This window comes from Otolemur garnettii, unplaced genomic scaffold (genome assembly GCF_000181295.1).
Source record: "Otolemur garnettii isolate 467f Iridium unplaced genomic scaffold, OtoGar3 scaffold00016, whole genome shotgun sequence".
Classification (NCBI taxonomy): Eukaryota; Metazoa; Chordata; class Mammalia; order Primates; family Galagidae; genus Otolemur; species Otolemur garnettii.
Window position 1 is genome coordinate 15,714,453 of NW_003852411.1, and position 3,754 is coordinate 15,718,206.

General features: G+C 40.3%; 1 pseudogene; it reads right to left on the bottom strand.

Annotated features, from left to right (window-relative positions):
* Positions 1 to 1,688: 1,688 nt before the first annotated feature.
* Positions 1,689 to 3,281, bottom strand: LOC100942365 (annotated as a pseudogene).
* Positions 3,282 to 3,754: the final 473 nt, after the last annotated feature.

Sequence of the window (3,754 nt, forward strand, 5' to 3'; positions counted from 1 at the left end):
TTAAGAGCAGGTATATGATGTGTCACATTTCCTTCCCCTGCCATGATGACTGTTGGCTTCTGTTCCTGAGTGAGGTGACGTGAGGATGAGTCCTTAGCTGACTTGCAATATGAGAGAGAAATAAACCTTTATAGTTTTAAGCTACCAAGCTTTGGTGTTTGTTACAAGGCTCCCACTGACTAATACACCTTTAATCCTTTCTTTACACACTTTAAAATGCTGCTCCTATTTTCTTTCTTTCTTTTTTTTTTAAATTTAGAATTTTTTTTCATTAAATCATAGCTATGTACATTAATGCAGTCATGGGGTACAGTATGCTGGTTCTATATACAATCTGAAATATATTCATCAAACTGGTTAACATAGCCTTCATGTAATTTTCTTAGTTATTGTGTTAAGACATTTATATTCTACATTTAGAAAGATTCACATGTACCCTTGTAAGTTGAACCATAGGTGTGATCCCACCAATCACCCTCCCACCACCCATCCTCCCCCTTCCCTTCCCCTCCCTCTCCTCTTTCCCCATATTTTTGGGCTATAATTGTTTTATAGCTTTCATATGAAAGCTATAAATTAGTTTCATAGTAGGGATGAATGCATTGGATACTTTTTCTTCCATTCTTGAGATACTTTGCTAAGAAGAATTTTCCAGCTCCATCCATGTAAACAGGAAGGAGGTAAAGTCTCCATCTTTCTTTAAGGCTGCATAGTATTCCATGGTGCACATATACCACAATTTATTGATCCATTCGTGGGTCGATGGGCACTTGGGCTTCTACCATGACCTAGCAATTATGAATTGGGCTGCAATAAACATTCTAGTACAAATATCTTTGTTGTAGTGTGATTTTTGGTCTTCTAGATATATACCTAATAGAGGAATTATAGGATCAAATGGGCGGTCTATTTTTAGTTCTCTAAGTGTTCTCCAGATGTCTTTCCAAAAGGAACATATTAGTTTGCATTCCCACCAGCAGTGTAGGAGTGTTCCCTTTTCTCCACATCCACACCAGCATCTCTGGTTTTGTGATTTTGTGATATGGGTTAATCTTACTAGAGTTAGATGATATCTCAAAGTAGTTTTGATTTGCATTTCTCTGATGATTAAGGATGATGGGCATTTTTTCATATATCTGTAGGCCATGTGCCTGTCTTCTTCTTTTTTTTTTCACCAGATCTGCTTTTATTTCAGTGCAATTTGAAAAATACTGTATAATTTTGGGACATCAGAATTTGAATAGGTGCCAGTTTTCTCTCCTTTTTTTTCATATGGGAAAAGAAAATTCCTTTGAAAAACCACTTGAATGCTTGGTGCCTGTGGCTCACGTGGCTGAGGTGCCAGCCATATACACCTAAGGTGGTGGGTTCGAATCCAGCCTAGACCTGCCAAAACAACAATGATGGCTGCAACCAAAAAATAGCTGGACGTTGTGGCAGGCACCTGTGGTCCCAGCTACTTGGGAGGCTGAGGCAGGAGACTCGCTTGAGCCCAGGAGTTGGAGGCTGCTGTGAGCTGTGATGCCACAGCAATCTCTACCCAGGGGGATAGCTGGAGGCTCTGTCTCAAAACAAACAAACAAACAAACAAACAAACAAACAACACTTGAAGCTTGGATAAAAATTCCATAGCCATCTTCCTCAGGATCACTTTGTAGAGTCTTCAAGATTCAAAAGGAAGCTTAAATTCAGCCTTTCAGAGAAGACATTCCAGCTCGCATGATCTCATCAACCAAGAGAATGTTGGTGGCAATCACTGTGCAGAAGTGAAGAAGCTGTTTCTTTACACAATAGTTTTCCCATACGCCTACTTCTGCTGCTACCATTGGCTCACCTGTGTTCAAGTCCACACCCACAAGTTGACCTGATTCTGAATGTTCAGGCTGAATTTTAACTAATGTTTCCTGAAGGTCAAAACAAGAGTTCTGAGCAAGAACCTTTGGAATAATGAGCAATGCATTAGCAAATGCCTGGACTCCAAGTTGGGCCCAGCCCTTTACACTGGTCTTGTATTTCATCAGGGTTTCCGCCATTGCCATTTCTACTGCACCAGCACCCAGAACCACACAGCCATCATTAATAGCATTTTTGACAGCCCTCAAGCCATCTCTTGTTGCATCTTTGATTTGAGGGAGTGTGTGCTTATTTGGTCCTTTCACCAATAATGTGACAGAGCAAGGATTGTTACATTTCTCAATAAAGGTAACGTCTCTTCTACCAATGTATGCTCGTAAACAAGTCCTGCATGTCCCAAACAGTCAGGATTTTGGTCATCAAAAGAATTTAGAGCTACCCACCACAAGCAAGAGTCAGCCTCTCCATATTTCTCCTTTTAGCCCTGTGCAAGCTACTATGCCTTCTTTTGCAAGAACATCTAAGGAAAAGGGGTCAATTCTCTTTTGGTTAATAACAACAAATCCTTTGTCTGAATCACCATAGACTTTCTTTTTCAGTTCTAATATTTTTTTTAACTCTGTCATCAATGAATTTTCTTTCCACTTTTACTAGTTTCTCTCTCTCTTCTGCACTCTTGTAAAAAAAGCTAGAATTCACTTCTGTTTTTTCATATTCTAATGACATATTGTACGTGAGGATGTATGCATCTTCTACTCTTTTCTTCATATCAGGATACTGGGCTCCATGGTCTAAAACAAGCCTTCTGATTAAGCTTGTATCAGTTTCGGATTTATGTTTCATCTCCATGATTTCAACTATGAAGAGGTCAATAGGTTCATCTTTTCTTTTAATGGCCAAAATGGCGCCCACAACAGCCTCTGTTAAGGCATCTGCAAGTTCAGCATGAACTTTAGTCGAAGAGATGTTCTGGTCACATCTATAAGTGTTTCCCTGTCTACCTCTCTGCTTACTTTGACTTGTTCCAAAAAGTTAAGGGCCTTTTCCTTTGCAGCTTCAAGTCCTTCAGTGACTATTCTGGAATGAAGACCTTCAGAAATTTAGAGATCCGCCTGTTTCAGCAGCTCCCCAATGATTAGGACATTGGAAGTAGTGCCATCACCAGTTATGTCATCCTGGGCTGTTGCCACTTTTTCTATTAAAGAGGCTATTGGGTGTTGAATTTGCATTTTGTGAAGCAGTACATTGCCGTCTTTGGTAAGCTTGATGTCTCCAGCACCAGAAACCAGTATCTTCATGGTGCCTTTAGGCCCCAAGTTGATCCTAAGCACGTCCTGCAGCCCCCGAGCTGTGCTGATGTTCACCGCTAGTGCCGTCTGGGCTTGAGCCACCTCAGCCTTTGGGTTCCGGGTCTTCATGGCCGCCATAGCTTGATCCAGCAGAAGAAGAAGAAAAAAGCCGGCATACACAAGGCCCGGGGCAGCTCAGCATGGCCAGGAGGTCCATGCGCCTGTCTTCTTCAGAGAAGTTTCTCTTCAAGTCCCTTGCCCACCCCGAGATGGGATCACTTGTCCTTTTCTTGCTAATACGTTTGAGTTCTCTGTGGATTCTGGTTACTAAACCTTTGTTGGAGATGTGACCTGCAAATCTCTTCTCCTATTGCTCCTATTTTCTGATTACCATATGTTCATTGGGGACAGCTTTGAAAGTATGAAAAGAATAATGGAGATCACCTATATAGACATAGTCTTTCAATATTTAGATGAGTCATCTCTCTGAATTTAAAAAATTGGGATCAAATTATATATTACTTTTTAAATTTTGTACATAGATTAAAATACATACATAGATTTTCTGTATAATATTTAGTGAGAGAGTGTTGTAACTGATTTTTAAGTTT